The 12,232-nt window shown below is 38.9% G+C and overlaps 1 protein-coding gene and 1 non-coding gene across 2 annotated transcripts in view; both read left to right on the plus strand.

Annotated features, from left to right (window-relative positions):
* Dnah5 (dynein axonemal heavy chain 5) overlaps window positions 1–12,232 on the plus strand; it is a 281,736-nt gene that overhangs the window by 30,333 nt on the left and 239,171 nt on the right. The gene's annotated exons all lie outside the window — the stretch shown is intronic.
* LOC143400617 (U6 spliceosomal RNA) lies at window positions 1,726–1,832 on the plus strand. The gene has a single exon (XR_013091517.1). It is a non-coding gene; the product is annotated as a U6 spliceosomal RNA (small nuclear RNA).

Here is a 12,232-nt window from a genome sequence, read left to right on the forward strand (position 1 = left end):
AATAACAACTTTCAGCACACAGCCACTATGTGCTCATAGTGGATTATGCATTTTGTAAAAATAAAGTGGCTGCCTTCAAATCTTGGTAGAGGCAGGGATGGTGGTCATGGCCGTACTCCTGTGACAGGAGACAGGTTAACAGAGGAAAAGCAGAGTGAATTTATTTAACAAGAGTTTCACATGACACTGGAGCCTTCAGAAATAGAGAACCAAAGATCCAAGGAGGACTGTCTATTTTTGTGTAGGTTTGATGAAGAATTGACAGCCGTGAAGAAATGTGATTGGGTAAAAAGGTATGAGCTAAGTAACAGACAAGGAGGGGAACCCGTTCTTCAGGGGCTTGTGCGACATTTGTTCCTCCAGGAATGGGGTAGGGCCCACGTGAGATGAGGGTCTGATGTCCCACCACAGGACAAGAATAGGTCAGAGAATTTCTTTATGGTCAGCTCCTAGACAGGAGGACACGAAATGGTTAGAGTAATAACTCAAGATTTTATGGCTGGCTTTGGGAAAAAGGGTTCTAGTTTTTATGACCCCATGGGGAAAGAGGAATTCTGGTTTCTGTGGCTCTCTTCAGGGGAGAATGAGGAGCAAGAGATAGGTGGGCAGAGAAGGGCAGAGAGACCTTGGTTCTGAGGCTGCGTCCAAGTCCTTCCTGTTACCTTAGTTCAAAATTCTCAGCATGCCTAAGTGCCTTACTTTGTTTCCTGAGCCCTAACATCTTTAAAGCTTTTGTCTTTAATTCTATTTTTATATGGTAATAAATGGCTATTCATTTTCTGAATGTATGCTGTGTCTTTACCTAGACTTACAAGTCAATAAGGCGGGGGACACTAAGGAAGAATAGCATTACCTTAGATTAGGTAGAGAGAAGTGATGGGACGTTATTACTGTCTGTATATATGTGACTACAAGACCAATATGATTCTGCAACATGTACACTCAGAAAAATTAGAAATTATGTCCCATCCATGTATGACATATCAAACTGCATAAATGCATTCTACTAATTAAAACAAATATAAAATTAAAAAAATCAAATCAACAGAAAGAAAATTATCAGCAAAAAATAGGAGGGGACATAAATAGGCCATTCACAATAAACAGAAAACAAACCATAAAACATAAATGTCCAATAAGTATTTTTTTAAAGGAGAGAGAGAGAGAGAGAGAGAGAGAGAATGAATATGAATGAATGAATCTTTTGTAGATGGACACAACACAGTGCCTTTATTATTATTTTTTATGTGGTGCTGAGAATTGAACCCAGGTCCCGCCCATGCTAGGCGAGCGCTCTACCGCTGAGCCACAACCCCAGCCCCAATAAGTATTTTAAAAATATTCAGTTTCACTCTTGTCAAAGACTAGCAAATTAAACTTACAGGGAGGACTGGAGATGTAGCTCAGTTTGTAGAGTACTTCCCTTGCATGCATAAGGCCCTGGGTTCAATCCCCAGCACCACAAAAAGAAAAACAAAAAACTTAGAGGGAGATGACGGTGGCTTGTTGCTTCTCACCTACCGTTTGACAAAGATAAATAAAATAACATCAGTTTACTCTTGAGAACCAAAGGGCATATTTTTTACGGGATAATTTTTTCTAGTAATTTATTGAAATAAATACGTGGATATCTATACAAGGATTTGTACAAGGGCATATCATTATAGTATTATTTATAATAGTGAAATATTAGAACCAATCTAAAAGTTAAAAAAAAATTGCCTAGTGTTTTCTTCGGCAGCGCATACACTAAAATTGGAACCATACAGAGAAGATTAGCATGGCCCCTGTGCAAGGTTGACACGCAAATTCGTGAAGCGTTCCATATTTTTCCCATTTGAATCAAATGTATGATATGTCAAGATCATTGTAATGTTTTGAGCAACTAATAAAAAAATTAAAAGAGAAAAAAAATTGCCTAAATAAATTAAGGCTTATATAATCACTACAGTCATTAAATTGTATTTTATAGAATATTCAGTGACATAGGAAAGTTTTATTTTTGGATAAAAATAAAGAGATATATGTATACACACGTGTGTATATAAATACACATATATGTATATGTATATGCAATTATCTTTATTATTCATTTATTTATCTTTGTGCTAAGGACTGAACCCAGAGCCTTGCACATTTATTTATTTTTTTTCTTTTTTCTGGGTGAGAATTTTTTTTATTAGTTGCTCAAGACAATACAATGATTTTGACATATCATACATTTGATTCAAATGGGGTATGAATGCTCATTTTTCCACGTGTACAGATTGCAGGATCACATTGGTTATACATCCAAGGGTATACATACAGCAATCCTAGTGTCAGTTGTATTCTGCTGCCTTCCCTATCCCCCCCTCCTCTCCCCTTCCCTCCCATCACTATTCTCTACCCATTTACTATGACACTTATCTCTCTCTTTTTTTTTCTTTCCTTCCCCCTCACACCATCGTATATGTATTTTGTGAACCCATGAGGGTCTCCTTCCGTCTTCCGTGCAATTCCCCTTCTCCCTCTCTTTCCCTCCCTCCTCTTTTCCTTGTTTCATGGTAATCTTCTTCTCATGCTCTTCCTTCCTACTCTGTTTTGAGTCACCTCCCTTATATCAGAGAAGACATTTGGCATTTGTTTTTCAGGGATTGGCTAACTTCGCTTAGCATAATCTGCTCTAGTGACATCCATTTCCCTGCAAATGCCATGATTTTGTTATTTTTTAAAGCTGAGTAATATTCCATTGTGTATAAATGCCACATTTTTTAATCCATTCATCTGTTAAAGGGCATCTGGGTTGGTTCCACAGTCTAGCTATTGTGAATTGTGCTGCTATGAACATTGATGTAGCTGTGTCCCTGTAGTATGCTCTTTTTAGGGCTTTTAGGTATAGTCCGAGAAGGGGAATAGCTGGGTCAAATGGTGGTTCCATTCCTAGAGCCTTGCACATTTCAAGTACATGCTCCACCATTGAGCTACACCCTAGACTTATTTTTAATCACTTTTTTTTTTTTTTGGGTACTGGGGTGGAACCCCAGAGCACTTTACCAATGAGCCACATTCCCAGACATTTTTATTTTTGATTTTGATACAGAGTTTTGCTGAGTTGCTTAGGCTGGCCTGGAACTTGTGGTCCTCCTGTTTTGGCCTCCAGATTTGCTGGGATCACAGGCATGTGCACCATGCCTGCACCTATTGTTAATTTTGTTAAGGAAGTGATAGGGCGTTTCTCACAGACTGCTTAGGTTATGGTGATATTCATCTTAAAAATGTCTTCCATAATAAATTTGTACCATTTTTATAATGAAAAAACAAATGATCAAATTAACTTGAATTTACCCTGTAATTATACAGTATTGGGATTATTATATGGATAGATTTGGATGCTTTTCTTCTTTAGAGATTGAAATCAAAGTTATTTTCTTCAGTGTACCACCTCCTATAAAGACAGATACATTTTAGTATTTACGATCATTTTATTCTTTAGCCTGCTTTGTATGATATAAGTAGGCAAAGTTTCTAAATGGGGAAATTTTGAGAGGAAAACCATTGGAACACACAGATGAGCTTCTTATGGCTTAGAGTTGTATGAGACCTCTGCTCCTGATCCCTTAAAGCTTTCTGTAACGTCTCCTACCATTCTCTCTTCTCGGTATGAGAGATAGTGTAAATCAAGGAAGACCTCTGAAGCATGGGCGTGGGTCTGTCTGCTTCTGCAATTTCCCTAGCAAGTGGCTCTGTTCTGGGTGTGTTTTCCTTTCAGCCACTGGATGGCAGCTCGCCTCCGCCAGTGGCCAGCTGTTCCAAACCCTTCCTCAGTACAGGCTAAGCTTCCTGCAATGTATTGTGCTTGAAAGGAAAGAAGAAAGAAACCAATGTGTGCTATCTCTGGATTAATCTCAGTTTATTAACCTCCAAACATAAGATTTTATAGGGCATGAGATTGAAATGCTGTAAATCTTGTAACTGGAATTCTGAGGATTTCTTCTTTAAAAGAAAAGAAGGAAGGCTGATAAACCAAGCCAGTCACTGGTAGGTATAGTACTCTTTTCACGTGTTTATAGATCCATTGCTAATGATAGGACTTGACCAATTTGACATTCCGGCACTATGAATGCCATTGCAACAATTCCCTGCAAGGAAAATATTTGTAAACCTAAGCTGATGGCTCCAAGCAATGGTAACTTGATGTTCAGCATATCAAAATTCACTTTTATGAATAATTCACAAATCCAACTCTGCAATTCTATCCTGTTTGATAATCACTCAGTGAAATGATAATAAAAAGAACACCTGCAAGAGAAAATGTAGGAGATGATCATGGAGTAAATCTCATGATTATTAGCCTAGACTAACCGGGAGGGCAGGAGTGCAGAATGAGGAAGGTTACATTCTCTGTAACAAGGATCACAACCCTGTAATTTGCCTTTTTTGGGGACACAGGTACTGGGGATTGAACTCAGGGGCACTTGACCACTGAGCCACACCTGCAGTCCTATTTTGTATTTTACTTAGAGACAGGGTCTCCCTGAGTGGCTTTGCACCTCACTTTTGCAGAGGCTGGCTTTGAACTCCCGATCCTCCCGCCTCCAAACCTCTGGGATTATAGGGTGTGTGCCACTGTACCCATCTGGAATCTGCCTTTGACACTTACCAGTGTTGTCTTCTACTGCTTACCCCCAGCACTGCTGTCACTATCTATATTAACAAATTAAAAAGGAAAACGAAAGTGAGAAGAATGAGAACAACAATGACATGAAAGAAGATACCTTCAGACAGATAAAGGAGGCATTTTTTTTAAACAAAAAGAGATACCACTTTTGATTTATTATACTCAGTATAGGTGATTTAAAGACGATTATTAATTATATATTTAATGAGCATCTAATTTGTCAGATGCATTGCTAATCACAGTATTCAAAGCCTCTGTTGTAAAACTTATCCTAGCACACTTTGTATTTCTAAAATGTAATTGCTATTCACTATGAAAACCATTAGAATTGAGGAAAGGACAATAGGATTTCATAGAGGGAAACATGAGATTCGGGATGAACTCTCCAGAGAGGAAGGGCCATGAAATGATTCTTGTCCCTGAAGCAGGATGGAAGGAGTGAAGGTGTTTCAGACAGATCATGAAAGTATATTTAGGGAACAGGATGTGGATCCCCCATGGGTGAGCAGGTACACTGTGATGTGGGCTGGAATAGCTTTGTAGGGAAGGACAGGAAATTCTCAAAGCCCTTTTAATTTCTTTATTATTGCCCACGGACCTCCCTTCTCTTCAGGTCTTACTTTCCCATATATAGTGAATAAAATTTTAATATTGAAATAAGAACTTTGAATTGGTTTTAATAAGGTTTAGTCTCTAAAAGAGCTGAGTAGAACTAATTAGGAAAAATAAACTCTATATAGAGTGCTTACCATTTTGAACAGTTTCTACAGGGCCAACTTTTTGATTTAAAAATGTTTTCCATTTCATTAATTTTCTTTAAAAAAAAATAAGAGAGAGAAATGTAATTCCCAAGTGGGGTTAGCAGCTTGGAGAAAAATCACCTTCGACTCTAGTTCTTTTAGCCGTAATCGTCTTGCATTTTCTCCCTGGAGACTGCTGTTTTTGGGTTTCTGTATTTTCTGGGTCACAAAAGCGATAGATTTTCTCCTATTGCTCCATGTCCCTTGGTGAATTAACCCCTTCCTTTTTATTTTGGGCACATCTGCTGTCTTCCTTTAGTGGTCTGGTGGACACCCGTTCCTTGAAGCAGTCTCCTCTGGGGCGGCCTCAGCTTGATGTGACTGTGTGATCCCAGTTGTTCCCAAACAGTGCTAAGGATGGCGAGAAAAGGGGTCTGATGTGGAAGGGGACCCGTGAGAGGTGGTGAGAGGTTGTCTTCCTTTTGCGCTTTAGGGTCAGAAAGGAAGGAGGGGGAAGCGGGTGGGAAGATGAAGAGAGGGGAGGAAGAGAAGAGGCAGGCACAGAAGGTGGAGTGGGCCTGGCTCGGGGAGTGGCAGTGAGATGCACACTGGGGTGGTTTAAAGGGGCACCTCCTTCTAGAATTTTCTGTTTGAACAGATCCAAATGTCAACTCTGTTTTGGGAAAGGGGCTGGGGAAAGAAAGTGGAAAAGCAGAGAGAAATTGTTCTTATGGGCTGCTCTAGGTCACATTCAGAACACTTACCTCAGGGACTTATTTTCCTTCATTGTTTGATGAAAGGAAATTCTTACAGGCCTTATTTCACTTTAATATTTTTCCCCATAATAATTTTTAGATGTGCGACTGATTCTACTTCATTTAGGTGATTTAGACTGATTTCCAAGCTGAATTTTGTGAAAAGCTCTTTTCTTTTAAACCTTATTATATTTTATGGTTATATTTACATATTTTGACTCATGCATTTGACAAAGCATCTTGAATTCCAATGTCTTGACAGGGCCGACAATTTAGTACTATATTGTTAACTTATTTAGATTTTTTTTTCCCTTGGTGGTGGCAGTGCTGAGAATTGAATCTAGGGCCTTGCACATGCTAGGCAAGTATTCTACCACTGAACAACACCCCCAGCCTACTTCATTTTATGTCCTTTGCTAAATTATAAGCTCTTTCAGGGAAGGACCTGTCCAATAATTTTTTAAAAATATTTTTTTTAGTTGTACATGGACACAATACCTCTATTTTATTTAGTTTTACATGGTGCTGAGGATTGAAACAGTACCTCCCACATGGGATGCAAGCGCTCTACCACTGAGCTACAACGTCAGCCCTGTCCTATACTTTTGACTAACTTCCTTAGTATAACACAGAAGCTAGATAAATATATATTTGATTGCCTTTGGTGAGATTAAGGAACTATACTAAGTGATTTTTAAAAAATATATAACATTTGTTTTAAAATTATATCTAAAATATGAAATTAATAGAATTATCACCTGAAAAAGGAATTATCCTACCAGGTTTGATCTGAAGTGTCTTTCTGTGCTATTTTTGGTTCCTATTGAAACAGGAATTATCCTACAATTTTGATTATATGGCATTTGAAAGTTAAAACAATCCAAAGAAAGTAATTGTTCAGATTAACTTCACGTCCAACATTGGGTCACCAGGTAAGGACTACAATCCTTGCCTCAACCTGGCTTTCATGTTTTCATATCTAGATACATTTATATCTCAACTTGGAATTCACTTTAATCAATAAAAATTGATTTATGTAGTTAATTGTGAATTTCATTTGGATGTTTCAATCTATGTGGTGGCTACATATATGGATCGCTGTTAACTGTTTTCAGTAGAAGAATTAATAATTGATGAAAAATCAGGGTGCCGGCAATTGTTTCAGAAGCAGGAACTGAATACTGCATTGTAAAGCAGTTGCTAAATGAAAGGAAATACATTCCCTTTAACTGGGTGTCCTTCCACTTCTGCCTGGCAGGAAGCCGACATGTTGGTTTTGGTAGGAAGTAGGCATTGAAAATTCATCCTCAAAGAAGCCCTGGAGGGAGAGTTTCTATAACTTAGCTTTGTGAGCAATAAAATAAATTTATTCCTTAAAAATGTGGTAAATGGTACTTATGTTTGGTTAGTAAAATAATATTCTAACGTTTTTGTTGTTGAGGGAAACTGCAGTGTCTGAGACTTGTCATTTGACATCCAGAGATAGTAATGACCTTTAATACAAAGGCTACTGTGCTTAAGAAAGAAATAATACAGAAAACGTCAACCAGTGAATGGTTATCTTTGTCTTCTTTGGTGATATAAATATTGTTTTGTTGGTAGCAGAGTCACTGTAATATAATTTATAACTGTAGGTAGTTTGGGATTTAGAAACCTAATTAGCTCCTGGATGAGGTTATAAATGGAACTGTTCTTCATCCCTGTAATGAACAGTGTGAAGACCCAGAAATACAGCTGTGGCTTAGTTGGATAGGCCCTTGCACTCTGAGTTTACTGTGGTGTTGGTGAAGGCTGGGGTTGCAGAAAGAACAGATCCTGGGTTGCTTCTTGAACTCTGATCTGCCACCAACTGCTCTGTTTGTGAGATGATCAAATCATTCTTTTTCTGACTGGATATATCTTTTGATGTTACCCCAAATCTATTCTTAAGCTTTTCAAAGAGAGCTAAACCCTGCTTTGCAGAAATTACTGTCTGGCTTCAGATAAATGGATTTGCTGTATCTGATCCCATTCTTGTAACTCAAAGTTTTTCTGCCTTTTGAATCAGCACATCCCGTTTTAGTGCCAAACCCCTTGGCACAAGCGTGGGTGCCAACCCACGGGTGTTTGTAAAATGTCTTAATTATTTTTGTGTATTTTTAGTTATGATAAAAATCATACTACAGGGGGTTTGTGAAGTCAAGCTATCACAAGTTGGGAAATCCCTCTAATAATATGCTTCTGGTTAATTAATGTGCTTCTGAGGGGATGATGTTAGAAGCTGGGGTAATTCTTTGCTGCTTTTAGAAGATGTCTCCTGAGTAAAACTGATATTAGGATTTTATTTTACACTAAATGACATTTGATTCCCTTTTTCTCATTAAGTTTTTCTCTCAGAAGGGAACATGATTTTGAGGTTACTATTTCCTGATCTCTTAGCAAGAAGCAGAGACCTAAATGCAAGGGTAAATGAGAAATTTTTTATTTGTTGGTGAACCTAACTCAATTTTTTTTTCTTTATCTGCTTAACAAAAATAAACAATGATGATAACAACAAAGTCCCCAAAATGTTCCCTCAGTGAAATGTGAGCCTTTGATATTGACTTCTTCAGCTGGGGTTTTGGCTTTCTGCAGGCCCTGTGTGTCTGTGGGTGGGGCTTAGCAAGGGGACGTGGATGCAGCCAGAGGACTGGCATTTCCTACGGCTCCTCAATCTGGGTGGGGGCCTGCTGTGGTGTCAATAAATGAACCCAAGCTCTCTGGGTTAACGGTTGCTCCCCAGCGTGGCACTCCTGGGCGCTGGTAGACCCTTTAGGAGGTGGGGCTTCATGGGCGGTTCATTGAGAGGGTGCCCTGGAAGGGGTTGCCAGACTCAGACCCTTCCTTGGTCCTTTTTACTTCCTGGCTATGCCATGAGCAGTCTGTTCCACCAGATGCTTCTTGCCATTGCCATACAGCTAGAGGCCCAAAGCAATGGGTGCACCTGATCTTGGACTGGAATCTGTAAGTCAAAACTGTAAGCCCAAATAGACCTTTTCTCTTTATATGTTAATTATTTCTGGTATTTCCATTATAGCAACAGAAATCTGACTAATGCAACCAGCAACATATGCAATAAAATATATTTCCTTTCTAAATAAATGCCTGATAAACTAAATGAGAATCCAGAATGAGGAAATATGAGTTGGCATTTTTTTTTTGCCACTTTATATGTGGGGAATGATTGTACTTTGGTACTTAGAATGCCCACACCTGAAGTGGAATAATATAAATTAAAAGGTAGCATAAAGGTAAGATCATTAGATCCTGCTGTTTTCAGAAAGCACATTAATTAGATCCTTTGCCTCTCTCTTTTTCTCTGATTAATACTGGGCATATATTTGTTTCAATCTAGAATTTCTGAAAGTATAAGTCATTAAGGAATGATGAAGTCAATCCCAAACTGTTGACTGACCTTTAGATTATAATTACAAATAGCGTTCTAAATTAAAAAGTGTTGTTTTTCTGAGTTATGTAGAATATAATTTTGTCATTTGGGTTCTAAACAAGGAAAATCTGGTATCACCAAGGTAGGCAATATGATCTGGAAATGTTCAACATGACAATCACAGGTCAACTGGCCCTTATCTGAAATGTTTGGGACAAGAAATGTTTCGGATTTTGGCTTTTGGAATATGTGCATATTGAGATACCTTGGGGATGAGACCCAAGTTTAAATACAAAATTCATTTGTGATTCATGTCCATCTCATACACATAGAAGGTAATTCTATAGAATATTTTTGGTGCACCAGCATTTTGACTTTGACCTGTCACATGACAGCAGGTGTGGAATTTTCTACTTGTCATGTCTCTCACATCCAAAATGCTTTTTTTTTTTTTCTTTAGGATTTTGGAGCATTTTTATTTTCATATTTTTGAATTAGGAATGCTCAACCTGTGAAACCAGGCTAAGCAGCCACAACAAAGGCAGGATGCCAGAGATACGTACTATAGGAAAGGATTTGCACCTAAAATTTGATTTTCATTTGGAGATCCTGAGCCTGTGTGGATGGTCTGGGAGAAGAATTTTATAAAGCATTTTAGCTTCGCATACAAAGAATGGGTATGGTCCAGGGAGCACCGTTTGTTCAAGATGTGGGCATATGGAATGGAAAATGCTTTCTATGGAGAAACTGCTACCATAGATGTTAACAGGCTGCCATGTTCAACTGATCAACCACATTTCAGATGAGTCAAGTGGTACAATTTCCCACATGTTCCATATGCCACATTAAAAAGATGGTGCATGTGGCATCCATGTTAAGATGATATTCAGTTAGTTTATGCATGGGGTATACTTGGGAGCTAGATTTCTTGCTTGGGTTCTTGTTTTTATGGAGCTGTACATTCTCTGCAAGATCATGCACCACCCACCTTATGTTATTCATAGGGAAAATGGGGCCAGTGTGGCTGGGGGTTTGTCACAGACCACACAATCTCCAGTATGTGCAGGAGTCAGGTCAGAAGTGCAGCTTTCTAAGCCAGGACAGCATTATTTCTACAGAGATACATGGAAGTGTCACCAGGGAATACAGGAAGGGGAGGAGGAAGGATGTTTGTTTCTGAGATTGTCTTTCCTTTAGTATCCCTCTCCATCACTAATCCTTACACTTTCTCCGTGGAAGGCTCTGTAACATCCAGAGTGGGCATTTAGCAAGCAACCAGCATCTCTCGTCCTCCAATCTAGAGCTACAGAACTGGGATGCTGTCTTCAGTGTTTGCTTTATTCTAAATGCACCAGCATTCTGTAGCCTCCTCTCGGGTTTCTCCTCCCTTCTCCTATTCCTCTCTTTTGAGTTTTAACAGATAAAGCTTCTAGAAAAACTATGCATCTTTCTTAGCTTGAATGGCACAATTTCAATTTATGAAAATGGTGGCGAACCACAAAATTTTTAGAATCATTGTTTGCATTTCTGAGTGGGCAGCACCTTGCTTTTACTGAGGCTGGCTTTGAATTCTCCATCCTCCTGTCTCAGTCTCCCAAGCTGTTGGGATTACAGGCATGCACCACTGCGCCCAGCTCATTTTCCTTTTATTATGCATTTTTCAAATTATGGTAGAATAAAGAAAAAGATACCGGATGTTTTGGGCCTTGTGGTTAATCATAGTAGGCTTCATGTTTTCAAAAAGGAAAGAGCAAAAGGTCTCTATGTAGGAGTAGCTTAGTCAAATGGCTCACTTGGCTCAGTTTGTTCGCTTGCTCATTTTTGGGGTGGTTTGCGTGGCCACTGCTCTACCCCTCGACTGACTCACTTCTTTCTCATGCCCAGCATAGAGCCTTTCTCTCTTCCCACTCCAATCCTCCTTGCACCCAGCTACCGGTGTAAACTTCTGATCAAAACTTCCATCAATTTATCCTGTGATGATTCCCTAATGCCCACAAATGCTGCTACCTTCAGTTGACACTCACATTCAACCTCCAGGTACCTTTCAGATTAATCAATCATTTCCCCTCACAAGTGCAGTATGAGACAACCTCTCTTGAATTCCAAACTCCAAGCTTGGGGCTGATTTTTCACATGGGTTATTATGCTCTACCTTTTTAAAGCTTGCCTTTCTTCAAGTCTTGCCTGAAATTCTATCTTTTAGAAGTTTTCTTTGATCACAGGGCTCATAAAACTGTATTTCATCTGACCTAAGCCATCATCAGATGAAAGATACACCACGGTGCAATTCACCACTAAGAGAAACTGCTGTTGATTAAACTAGTGTGCACTGCTTTCTTAGAATTTTATTTGACTTCAACTGAAAAAGCTCTTTTAAATTTAAACATAGATTTAAAAAATAATACATCACTCCTGTGCATCCATCCAAAGATAAATGCAATGAATTTGTTTAGAAATTTTGAAAACTTCTTTGCATTTAGGGCCTGACTCTCAGGGATTTCCTTCCAGCTCACTGATGCCATCCTGCCAGTTGCAATGCTGGAGTTTTCTGGATTTTTCTGGAAGGTGTCAGTTCAGACTTTTAGAAAACAACCAGGACACGTATTTCTTCCTCAAATGCACTTGTTGTGCTTGTTGACTGTCTAAACCAGGATGCTACAGTGGCTCTGTT

This window comes from Callospermophilus lateralis, chromosome 5 (assembly GCF_048772815.1).
Source record: "Callospermophilus lateralis isolate mCalLat2 chromosome 5, mCalLat2.hap1, whole genome shotgun sequence".
NCBI classification, from domain to species: Eukaryota; Metazoa; Chordata; class Mammalia; order Rodentia; family Sciuridae; genus Callospermophilus; species Callospermophilus lateralis.